Source organism: Ascaphus truei, chromosome 2 (genome assembly GCF_040206685.1).
Source record: "Ascaphus truei isolate aAscTru1 chromosome 2, aAscTru1.hap1, whole genome shotgun sequence".
Taxonomy (NCBI): domain Eukaryota; kingdom Metazoa; phylum Chordata; class Amphibia; order Anura; family Ascaphidae; genus Ascaphus; species Ascaphus truei.
In genome coordinates, this window is record NC_134484.1 from 328,242,302 (window position 1) to 328,254,331 (window position 12,030).

The following is a 12,030-nucleotide window of genomic DNA, read 5'->3' on the forward strand; positions in this document are numbered from 1 at the left end:
AAGCTTTCAGGAGGCGGGGCTACAGACGTGAGGTTAGGGATGGGTGTTGCACTGTTGAAATCATTTTCAAGAATGATTTCATTGGCTGCCGAAGTACCAGTGACGCTGCTGCAGCTTGAAAAAACAACTTGAGTTGTTTATGCAAAGTGTAGCAGCGTCAACTCCGTACTTCGGAGACAAGGAAAGCTGCTACCATGACAACAGATAATGATTTGAAATACTTTGTTTCTGACGTCCGCTCGCACGCAAGCACGCCACCCCCCCGAAGCCGGCACCCTGAACGAGGCCTCAGAGCTGTTCTGACAAAAGAAAAGTTGATTATTTCTAGCCAAACACTTGGCAAGCTGCCAAAAATTCCGGGCATTACGGAATGAATTTTAACCAATCAGAAAGCAGGGATTTCAATAATGCCCGGAATTTTACAGCTTTAGCCTATAATTTGCATTAACAGAGTAATAAATGTCTGCAACATCTGTAGTTGGGCGAACCGCTCACGTGACCGGCCCTGCACTCCCGTGAGCGCCAAAACTAAAATTGGATTGTCGGCTACGCTTCCGCACACCTGCGAAAGCGTGCGCGAGCCCCTGCTAAAGCCGCTCTCATTGCGGCTGCAGGGGCTCACTGCCGAGCATCAGCGCGGGTCAGCGCCCAAGCGCTGACCATGCCCACGACCTTAGACGCACTTTTTTCCCCATTTTACCATTTCAGAAATCGGGATGCGCCTTACAATTGGTCATTGAAAAACGGGTATGGTTCCTGTACAAATATGGGCGCAAATGCGAGTCAACCGAGGATCACGTGATCTCCTACGTTGCGGAATGACATTACTAGGAAGTGATTCTGCCAACCGTAGCACACCGCCCGTAGTGCTGAGCAGGAGGTTGCTGTTGCCCTATGACAAGCTGAAGGTGCCGTCATTGAAGTTGTCATTGCCTGTGCATGTGCATAGAAGGGATCCCTAATTGTCACTTAAAATGTCATCAAAAAGACTTCACAACAATGCCGCATTGAAAGTAAAAACATTTTTTTCTGTATATTTGAAGTAGTGTTTCTTTTTTCAAGAAAATTGTTATCAAATCGATGGTGCGTCTTACAAAATCGATGGCGTCTTAGAATTGAGGAAATACGGTAATAATAATTCTGCAATTACGTCATTGAGGATGGCAGGAAATAAGTACCCTGATCACATTTCAATTGGAATTCAATTATTAATATCCATTAACAAATACGTTACGATCCTTCACTTGCTAACTCAGATATAGTCTCTCGTTTATAAAAAGGCACCAACAAAACTGTATGTCCAAAAAACACATAGCTCTGAGGGCCCATGCTGCCAAAAACTCATACAAAAAAATAAATATGTATTGTAAAAATTATTTAATATAGTCGTCACACAATACATATTTTCCTTTATTTATGTTGTATTTACAGCCATATATTTAAGGGTGCTTGAGGCAAAGGCATGCAAATCTGAAAATGATAGCATAATTGTAGTGACAAGAGAGATCATTGCCACTATTAATATTCAACTGGAAGTCCACAATATCAAGGTCACATATGCATTAAAGCAACAGCCCCCCCCCCCTTCCTTGAGATACATACAAATACATTTTTTTTTTATGTGCAGGACCCACGTCACTGGGAGAACCCCAGTACAGACGCTATGGGCCAGTAAGTTTGGCCCTGGGACTTTGGAAGTCCATAACATCTGCATCTGGAATCCTTTCTTATTGTGATAACATGGACTGGATCTCATCCGTTTTAACAAAACAATTATTATTTTCTAATGAAATAAATTCATGTAAGCGTTGCTGTTTTAGAACACACCCACTACACAACCTTTCCAATTCGTTGCACCTCCCTTTCAAGCTCACAAACTGTTCCCCCAATTGTGTTACCAGGTGATATCAGAAACCTAGGATCAAGAGTCTGAGAAAGGAAACAAGTACAGTATAGATAAAAACTTGCAGGAAAAGGCCTTAAAGAAGCAGCTGCCTGCACCACACCCCATACCCATGGCATGCAAGTTTTTTTTTCCTATAGGTCATAAATGTAAACACAAATATAAAATTTACATAGCACATTTTACTCCTTGCAATAGCAATACATGTGTGTCAGGATTTTATGAGAACATGCCACAAAATCATTTGGGGGGGGCAAAGGCACTGTGCAGAACTAAACCTTAATAAACCTTCAACTTCAAAATAAACACCTTCCAACCCCCAAATTAAGACAGGGAGATAACCTCTCTCTGTAGAAGCCGAGTGGTATTAGTGGGATCTGACATACCATCCTCTAAAAATTTTTTATTGCAATTCAATACATGAATGTGTATCAAATACCTTTATCTTTTAATTTGTTTTGACCAACAAGTCGCTGGCAGCAAAATAAATAAACGGTGTATATAGTGTGAGCTCAATCAATAATAATAAACATGTATATTTCTGTTAAACATTAAAAAAAATTCAAAGTGCTCCAACAATGATGGCTATGCAGCAGTTATATGCATATCTGGGCAAATTATATATATATATATATATATATATATATATATATATATATATATATATATATATATACATATATATATATACACACATACACATATATACATATATACACACACACACACACACACAGTCATATACAGATGTTTCAATTTGGAGAAGCCATTCCCATATAACACCATTACTTAATTTGTGCCAGATTCAAGGTTAGTATTATAGCTTAACAGTAGTGATAACACACTTCCAAACCAGGTCGTGGGATTGAATTAAGTAGGATCTGAGAGAGCACTTCACTCCCCCCAGCACACTCACCTGCCCCCAAACTGCAGGATCCCTTCCCCCCTGCAGTGAATCTCATCCACACACCCAGGACATGATTAATGTGTGTGTAATGTTACACCTAGGTGTGCATGCTAGATTCAGCCACGTTCTGGAACCTCGCACTGTTCCTTCTATTGCATCACAGAGGAGAGCGCTCACCCCCCCACACTCACCTTTCTGCTCCCGCCAGCAAGGGGCTGTCCAGTGTCCCGTCCACTGTCTGCAATCAGGATCCTTCCCCCTTCTCTCTCCCCCCTTGATCCTGCCTCCTTGTTTTCTCCTTGTTTTCCCCTTCTCTCTCCTCCCTTCCCCCTGCGATACCTCCTCTCCGCCGTCTTTATGGCTTTCTTCTTGTATGGAGGGATCTGATCCGGTTATAGGGGGTGGGGGGCAAGGACACACGGAGGGAAGAGGGGCGGTCTCCCCGGGGCCCAGTGCTGCAGCAGCAGCAGCCCAAGCAGCTGTGTCTATGTACTGTATGTATGGTGTGTGTGAAAGAAAGAGTCCTGCAGGAGGAGGAGGGTGTTGCTGCTGCTGCTGCTGTTGCTACTAATAATGATGATGAAGATGATGTTGCTATTTGCAGTGAGATCAGACAGAGAGAGGCAGTGACCCGCCTGCTTGCTGCTCCTTTTGCAACTCCTCATGATGCTGGGGATTTGGATGGGGACTGGATAAACCGGTTCAGTTTTTATTTGGGCAGCTGTCATTCCACAATCCAGGGCAGTTTTCCTTTTGCAGCTGGTGACACTGACAGAGACAGGAACATCTAGTTCTGTGGCTACTGCTCTCACAGCTATCTCTGCATCTTCTTATTGGTGTTACAGCTCGACAGGGACCTGATCAACCAGTTCTGTTTATGATGATTTGAATCCCCACTAAAACAGTCCTGTTTTTTGCTCCTGTCGTGCAGAAGTCAGTGCATTTTACCCTATAATATCTATTGTTAGTCCGAATAAAAAAGGTATCACCAAATACTGAAGTATTTCCTCTGCACTATTTCAACTGGACTAACAGTGCTATTTCTATGTAACCCTATTTATTAGAAAGACAAATACGAAACAAAGGATTGGCTGGGCTTATACCCTAGTAATCAAAATCAGTTGGTCACTTGATGTGCATTTACTTATTTTTTTATTGGGGGAGGGTGGGGGGACGGTTTACAAGGGAAGATAGGGAAAAAAGCTAGAGCTACGTAAACTGTCATACAAAAAGTACTGAAAATTGAATGCAGGCGCTTGATTCCCAAGAGCAGAACCCTATTAACGCTCTAGGGGGCCTATGCAGAGAGCAGCGCTTTTTAAAATTGGAGAGGGGAATAAAAAGTAGGTTTAATGGAGAGTTTTATTCTCCATATGCAGAAATGGGCGAAATCCGCTATTTTTAGCATTACTGCATGTGGAGAATTTTAAATGAGGAGATGCGCGCAGCTGAAAGGGGGAAAAAAATTGCGCATTTTTTTTCCCCCTATAGCCGGCGAGCTCCTGCTTCTTGCCAAAGAAAATTGACGAAAATCGCGCCAAAAACAGCCGCTAGATGGCGAGCGCGCCTTTCTGAATTCAGATACTTTTCAGACTGGCGAGATGTAGTTTCTCGCCAGCCGCGCAGCGAGATTTTGAAATAGAAAAAAAAAATGGCGCGTTTTCCCTAGCTCGCCATTTTCGGCTGTTTTTAGAGCGATTTTCTCCGGAAAATGGCGAGATTTCAAATAGCGCTGCTCTCTGCATGAGGCCCTAGATCTTAATATATAAAATCGAAAGGTTGGTAGTAGCTGCGGTGAATCTGATTGTTCCTCAGCCTCTGGCCAATCAGATTGGTGGCTCTATGACGTCACCCGGCTCTATGACGTCACCCAACTCTCTCTCTCTCTCTCTCTCTCTCTCCCTCTCTCTCCCTCTCCCTCCCCCCCACCGGCTCCCGGACGGAGGGGAAGCGCGGCCCTCCTGCCCCAGCCGCCAACGCTCACTTCCCTCCCTCCCCAGAGGGGGGACAGGCAGTGGGCAGGCAGCCTTCGGAAGGACCCCATTCCTCCTGCAGATGCCCCCGGTAAGATGGCGGCGCACAGCGGACAGGCGGGGGGTGGTATTCAGTCAGGAGAGAGGGGGGGGTTAGTCAGGAGAGAGGAGGGGGAGGGAGTCAGGAGAGGGGGGGAGAGAGGGAGTTAGGAGAGAGGGGGGGAAAGGGAGTCAGGAGAGGGGGGGGGAGAGGGAGTCAGGAGAGATGGGGGGGAGAGAGGGAGTCAGGGGAGAGAGGGGGCGGGGAGGGAGTCAGGAGAGAAGGGGGGGAAGCCTGAACAGCTGTGAAGAGGGGGGGAAGGGAGTTGAGAGGGAGGATGGGGGAGGCAGAACATTACATCACGGGCAACGCCGGGTATATCAGCTAGTATTAAATAAGCAAACCCACAGTGAGTGGAAGAACTCACAATTGCTTGTAGTTGCAAAATGTAGATATTTAATTTCGTCAGACGTGTGCCATCGACACTGGCTAAATCCCCGCTGGCGCTGAGCGCGCTCATGCTTGGAGAGCGCTCCAAGCATGAGCGCCGGGTGTCCTGCTTGTACGCGCGTGCAGGGGACGGGGGCATTGCGGGTAGTTGAGCTCGCGGGTAAGTATAGTTTTTTTGTTTACCTAAGCACCGATCGCGGCTGAGCGTGTGTGCACGCGCACGAGCGCCTCGCGTACCGCGTGAGCAGGGACTTACATATATTTATATATGTAATTCCCCGCTGCAAGCGCCGCTCAGCCCGATCAGCGCTAGCGGGGACTTAGCCTAATAGTGACGTTTCTGTTCATGTGTCCCTTTATCAGCCCCCTCCTGGAGCCCAGTCCACTCTATTTTATAATTCCCTTTATTTCATGTTCTAGGCCTGCAGAGTTTTATTTTACTGTTTTTGTATACAGTGGCTGGAGATTCCTGTCATCGGAAATGGCGTGTATTTTCTTTTTGTTTTGTTGACTTAACGCAGTGATTTTCAACCGGGCTTGCTAGGAGCCCTTGGGTTTCTCGGGCATCCCTAAATGGTTCCCTCAAATTTATAGGTAATTTGAAAATTGTGCCAAATACAGAAGAATGCACAATGTATCTGATCTCAGACGCGCTATTAGAGAGGGTTGAGGTTCCTTACAATGCATCTGATCTCAGGGAGGGTTGGGGTTCTTCAGAATTTCAGTTAGGGTTCCTTAACCAAAAAAAGGTTGGAAACCACGGACTAAACGTATGACAATGCAGATTTTATGATATATATATATAAATACCACACCAAAAAAAGGCAAAAATATGAACTATTTTTCTTGCGAGTGCTTCGATTTCCAATGTTTTCAAATATAGATTTTATATTTAGCAAACCCGTGCAATACAATTTTCCATTACATAGCACTTAGAAAACAAATTTGTGAATGCAAAAGCTTAATGGAGCTGTCCCACCTCGACCCCCCCCCCCCCCGACAATTTTTTCCTAACATGTATAGGAATCACGGGGTCCCCGGAGCTGAACTGCGTGTATTTCAGCTTCAGGGACCCTCTGTTCCCCAACATAATTACCGGAGAACGTGCTTCATGTTGGTTAAACCCCCACGTCACGCGGCCCATGGAAAGCCGTGGCGGTTGATGTTGCGGCTTCCGATTGGCTTGCGTGATGCAAAAGGTTTAAAGCTCCATTTTGTTTCCCTCGAGGGGGACTGTACTGGTGGCATCTTCCCCGGTAAGTATCTTGGGAAGCAAGGGGTCCTGAAGCTAAAATTAACACGGGTAAGCTCCTGAAACCCCTGCTTCCTAAAAAAATAAATTAAAAAACGACTAGGCTGAACTGCTTCTTTAAATCACTTTTTGCTTAATAGTAGAATGGGCCATTTTGTACAATTGAGCCTTTTGGCAACTCCATACTTTATATCCTGCTCCATTAAACTGTTGCCCAACTGCCTAAAATTAAATAAAGTTGGGAACGCAGTCACTGCTCAGCCTGATAATGAATTTCCTGCTTCTCATCTTGCTTTCACTGCACTGTCTCCATCCCTAGCAACAGGTATCCACACACACTGTATATTCAGTACACACCCTCCCAAACAGTTTACAGAGGCACAATTTAATATTGGGTACAGGCAGGGTTGTATTTTAAAAAATGCCGCCTCTAGGCACTTACCTGGTGCCGCCCTCATCCTCCAGAGCCGTTCCGTTGCCATGACAACATGACGCCGTGTGACATCACGTTGCCAGCCGCGCATAAGTGATCGACGCTTGCGATCGGCGCTTGATTGCGCATGTTCGGGCCGCAAGCGCCGTTTGCACATGCCACCCCCAAATTTTGCCATCTTAGGCTTGGGCCTAATGGGAAATCCGGCACTGGGTACACGGAAAAGATCAGAGAGAAAAACAGGATTTGAGGGAAGAACAAGAATGACACAATTGTACTCAGTAGGTTGAGTTTAAGGAGCAACCGCTACTAGGACCGAAGTGAACCAATTCCAACAACATATTTAAGGGGTTTCATCTGGGTAATTAATCTTTTTTTTTAGCTAAATATGAGACCTAGAAGTATTTGTATTTATTTTTTAAAGTTACACTTGGGAGGGGTTTGATTTTCTCTGGCTGCTCCCTTTTGTGTGATATCCCCCCCCCCCCCCCCATCTTTATTGGTTCTCTGATAATGATAGGGTGGCGTAAGTGTGAAGACAACCCTTGATTGACAAACACTTCCCCATTCAGAGGCCCCTAAGAAATTCAAGTGTCCGTCGATATATAGTGATTCCTATAGTACTATCAATACTAATTGTGCATGATATTTGGCCCTGTTTATTCATTCTGCTGGGTTTCTAGTACTGTGTAATTTTTTTCCCCCACGACACTTACCTGTGGCAGGGTCCGATTGCGGGGCCCTGACGGCGTCTCCCAGCCTTCTGCTGTCTTGTCGCCTTTAAAATTATGTTTTTTTCCTGCAGCACTATTCAAAATGGCTGCACGGCGTCATAAGACGACGTCACGTAGCGTCCCGTTAACATGGCAATGCAGCGTCATATGACGCCACGTGGCCATTTTGAATAGCTCTGCAGGACAAAAACATTATTTTAAATGTAGCCCTTGTACCCCCTTGGTACAGAAACCACCCGTGATGCTGTCACCTGTTTAGCTTACCAGGAGGTCTGAGCCTCCGCCACTGGGAGCCTGGGATATACTTATCGTCTCGGTGCAGCGCCTCCACCGGGAGGGATCCCAACGTAGTGGATGGAGCCCCTCACCGGAACCAATGTACTCAGTAAACACACACTGATATATGATAACAGTATTTGCTTAACGCAGATAATACACCACCAACATAACCTAGCCATACAAGGTCTCGACCCACAATAACACCTCCCAGGTTGTATCCCCAAAGTACTGGAGTGCCTGGGCAGTTTACCCCGTAGTGTCCACAAGCCAGTCCCTCCCCCAAAGAGTATGTATGGGATAGCGCGCTTTCCGTTGTGTGTTGGTGCCCGTTGGTGCACTTAACCAATACCTCCCTGATCTCAGTCCAGACCAGGTCAATTAGTAGAAGACTCCGTTGATCCACGACGTGGTTCTACACCGAAATCCTCCGGCTCATCTGCTGTGAGAGACTCCGAAGGCGGATGCCTCTGGAGGGGCTTCCAGCTGGAGTATCCTTGCTTTGCTCACAGGCAGCAGGCCGCACTTCTCCTTCAGAGATAATGTCATGCAGCTGATGCCTCTCACTGTCACACTACTGGGGAAAGGGTCCCTATCTAAGGCCTTTCCCTGCAGCATACACAGCTTCCAACCACTACTGTGACTCAGGGAATCTACCTTGGACCTTGGGGGAATCTGGCCTAGTCCAAGGGAGCACTGCTCCCTGGACCCTACCTGCCCCCTCTCTGTCCGGATCACCACTGCCGCGTGTGCCCAAGAGCACAAAATGTATCTGATCTCGCCGCAGAGGATTGCTGCAGCACTATTGGCTGTGTTAGACCAGGTGGTATTGCAGCCCCAGGGCTGCTGGGAGTTGTAGTCCCCGCGGAGCATATCTTCTGGTTGCCGTTTCGCGCGGCAAGTGTCCTGCACATGCGCGATTCTGAAATGACCGCCGGGCTCCCTCTGCGCATGCGAGAACTCGGCGCGTGCGCCCGTCCTTCCAACATGGCGGCGCCCTTTACCGGGAGCCGCCGGCGAACCCATCGCCGCCCCTACCTCCCTGAAACATCACCCGCGGCAGCGGAGGTAAGGGAGAGGGAATCCGGAGAACCGGGGGACCTGGTTACATAACGATCAAGACGGAGAAGACCGTGAGACGCCGGGGGACACCGCCGCAGCTAAGCAGTCAACAGTGGCCACAATGCATTCGCCCGGGCGACTGCATTTGTCGAGCCATGTATATATATATATATATATATATATATATAAAAATATATATGTCACCCCTCCCAAAGGGTTACTGGTATGGTTTATGGTTAGTGTGTACCGGGCCCACCCTGTGTTGTCATGGGAGCATGACATCACAGAGAGTGTATATGGGACTGGAAAGATTGAGAAGGTTAGGTTTCAGGAGGAAAAGAGGAAAGGAGCCTCGGAGAGTAGATAAGTAATGTTTATAAAGTAATAGCACGGACCAGGCCCCCTTGTTTAATATGTTGTAGATAGGGACAGTACCTTTTAAGTAAGGTTCCCCAAAAGGAAGAATGGAGTCCTGAATATTATAGGAAAGGGAATATGGCATGCCACAGAGGGCTTCGGGAAAGAGGGCTCCCGGGTTCTGGCGGATCAACTGTAACCGTGGATCTGCACTAATATTCCTCATCAGTCTGTATCGAAGTGGCAGTTCCTAAACAGGCCAAAAGGTATCAGGTAATGTACGAAGGACCCGCCAAGACGCCCGTAGGGGCCTAGTGAAATCTGATTAACACTGATGATATTCTAAAGCAACAAGGGGTGCCGGGTCCCACATCTACGTAGAGCAACTAAGTAAATGTACCTGTCACGGTTGTGCTCGCCACAAACCAGGGTCGGACCGCGAGGCTGAGGTGGGGTTGTAAAAGCACCGACCTTAGACCGCGCAGGCTGATCCGGATTGCGCAGTTCGTAGTCATACGTAGCAGGATCAGGATAGGAGAAGACAGCATCGTCGTTGTACAAGCCAGGGTCAGGACAGGAGACGTCAGAATAAACATTGTCCAAGCAGGCGTTCGGCAACAGGGAGTCAGGAAAGCTCCGCTTCAGCTTAGGAGCGCGGGGGTGGCCTCTGCGCGTGCGGCGACCATGGCCCATGGTACTGGTCTCAGGAGATGGAAGACAGACCAGATTTACACACAGCCTAGCTGCACGGGTAAACCAGTGCTACAGCGCAAGAGTCCTGAGCGGGCTAGGGAATCCTCCGTTGCAGCGCAGGAACCAGGACACGGCCTCTCTAGATTAGGGAAAGAGTAGGCCCCAGGAACCAGGAAGCTGAAGACACACAGGGAAACCTCCGCTTCAGTGCATGAATCCAGGAGGCTGAAGGACACAGGGGCGAAACCTCCGCTTCAGTACAGGAAACCAGGAGGCTGAAGGACGCAGGGACGAAACCTCCGCTTCAGCACAGGAGAACAGGAAGCTGAAGGACGCAGGGCGAAACCTCCGCTTCAGCACAGGAGAAGGAAGCTGAAGGACGCAGGGGAAACCTCAGCTTCAGCACAGGAGAAGGAAGCTGAAGGACGCAGGGGAAACCTCCGTATCAACATAGGAGAACAAGCGAGAGCTTGTGGCAGAACAGGTAGTGACATCCGGTAAGGACTATGCTCGGCAGGGAGCATTGTGGGAACATAGTACTTAAAGGCCAGCGGACCAATCCCCGGCGGGGGGTGTGAAGGTCCTGCTCCAATAAGTGAATACAAGGCTGGATTGCAGTGATAGATTGCACAGCTGCAGTAGATACCAGAGGGAGTGTGTGGCAGTATAGCTTTGGTGAGTGAATCCAGGCTGCAGTAATATCAGGTGAAGAGTTCCAGGACTGCACCGGTCTGCAAGGTAAGGCAACCAGTAAACCGCGGAGCGGATTCCTTACAGTACCCCCCCCCCCCTTCACGCGAGACCTCCGGGCGAACATGAGCACTCATAGAGTTGGAGGACCGGGAATTGTTGCTGAACCGTCTAGGATTGGGAGTAGAGTTGTGGTCCAGAGACTCGTGGTTAGTCCTTAGTGTACCCCCACCCCCCGGTGAGAACTGCGGCCAGACAGGGCCATCCATGGGTCTCGGGGACATCGAGTTGTTCCTAAAGTTCTTTAGGTGGAAAGGGAATCCGTAAACGAGCAGTTCTTTGGTGAGTACAGTTCTAGGATATGAGAGTGATGGAAGAAACATCCTTGGTACCTGGCTCGCCCCGCAAAATGTCTTGGAAATCCAGGGCTGTGAAGAACCAGAGAGTTCCAGAGCAGAAACGGCAAAAGAACCCCCACTGGAAGCCCAGTCTTTAATAAAGGAACCGGCATCTAGGATAGGCGGCCCTGATAGTTGATCGAATACGCCAGGAGGAACCTCGGAACAGAAAAAGTCTTGGCTGACCACTGCATGTTGGAATTTGTGAGGGATTTTCCCTCTAGGAGTCTCCCAGGTAATGATTAGTGAGGGTATAGGCTGGGTGGAAGCATCTCCCGGTATTGGTATGGAAGGTGACAAGGCAAGCAGTAAACCAGGCATAGAGACCGAAATCTTGGGATAGGTACAGAGTATTTCCAAATGAGAGGAAATAACAGGGACAACCGAAAATTCCGAGGGAAAAAAACATGGTTTAGCAGGAGCAGGGAAGCAAACAACAGTAGGGCTCTCCAATACTGGGAAATCCTCAGTGGGACATAGTATTGTCAGGGAATCAGGAACAGTCCTTGAAATTTTCATATTGGTAGCTTGAGAAAAATGCAAAACCCGGGTAGTGGCGGGAGGGAAACTAACATCAGAAGCTGAAGTCTGTACCTCAGTGACAGGGACCTGAGAGCCAGCAAGCAGTAAGTATGAACTATGAAAAGTCTTAATGACCGGCACCTTAGGAGTACAAGGAGTCTTTTCCGAAACTGCAAGGACCCTAACCACAGGGGTACCTAATCTGACAAAAACATGAATATGTGTGTTTTCTAGTGCAGAATTTCTGATCACAGGACTCCGAACCGATAGTGAGGATGTCTGGGTTTGATTAGAGAAAAAATCAGATGTATTGATAAGTGACTTAGAAACAATTACTGAG

The 12,030-nt window shown here is 47.7% G+C and overlaps 1 protein-coding gene and 1 long non-coding RNA gene across 4 annotated transcripts in view; one reads left to right on the top strand and one right to left on the bottom strand.

Moving 5' to 3' along the window:
- The window catches only part of RALA (RAS like proto-oncogene A), a 69,272-nt gene extending 65,822 nt beyond the window's left edge, over positions 1-3,450 (bottom strand). Inside the window, exon 1 of one of the 2 annotated variants that reach the window (XM_075586604.1) lies at positions 3,002-3,450. The gene's annotated coding sequence lies outside the window, so the exon portion shown is untranslated. Of the gene's footprint in view, positions 1-2,819; positions 2,956-3,001 lie in introns of those variants that run through there. The other variant, XM_075586605.1, reaches the window with a different exon arrangement.
- Positions 1-12,030, top strand: part of LOC142487382 (uncharacterized) — a 56,506-nt gene that overhangs the window by 23,647 nt on the left and 20,829 nt on the right. The window contains exon 1 of one of the 2 annotated variants that reach the window (XR_012799212.1): positions 4,025-4,874. The exons of the other annotated variant lie outside the window; for it this stretch is intronic. This is a non-coding gene — a long non-coding RNA (uncharacterized LOC142487382). Of the gene's footprint in view, positions 1-4,024; positions 4,875-12,030 lie in introns of those variants that run through there. 2 annotated transcript variants of the gene reach the window in all.